This window comes from Acyrthosiphon pisum, chromosome X, assembly GCF_005508785.2.
Source record: "Acyrthosiphon pisum isolate AL4f chromosome X, pea_aphid_22Mar2018_4r6ur, whole genome shotgun sequence".
NCBI classification, from domain to species: domain Eukaryota; kingdom Metazoa; phylum Arthropoda; class Insecta; order Hemiptera; family Aphididae; genus Acyrthosiphon; species Acyrthosiphon pisum.
This window is the reverse complement of record NC_042493.1, coordinates 108,959,343-108,959,564: the sequence shown is the minus strand read 5'-3', so window position 1 is coordinate 108,959,564 and position 222 is coordinate 108,959,343.

Here is a 222-nt window from a genome sequence, read left to right as displayed (position 1 = left end):
GACGGTCACATTTCTCTTTGATCTCTGCAAATTTGCAAGCAATGTGGGCAGTATGACAATCCAACACTGGAGTATATCCATTGGAAATTTGACCAGGGTGGTTCAATACAATAACCTAAAAATACAGATATGACAATTGTAATAATTATTTGACATACTTAATTTTTAAGTAAGTTAATTACCTGGGCAGTGAAATCAGCAGCACCCTTGGGTGGGTTGTTC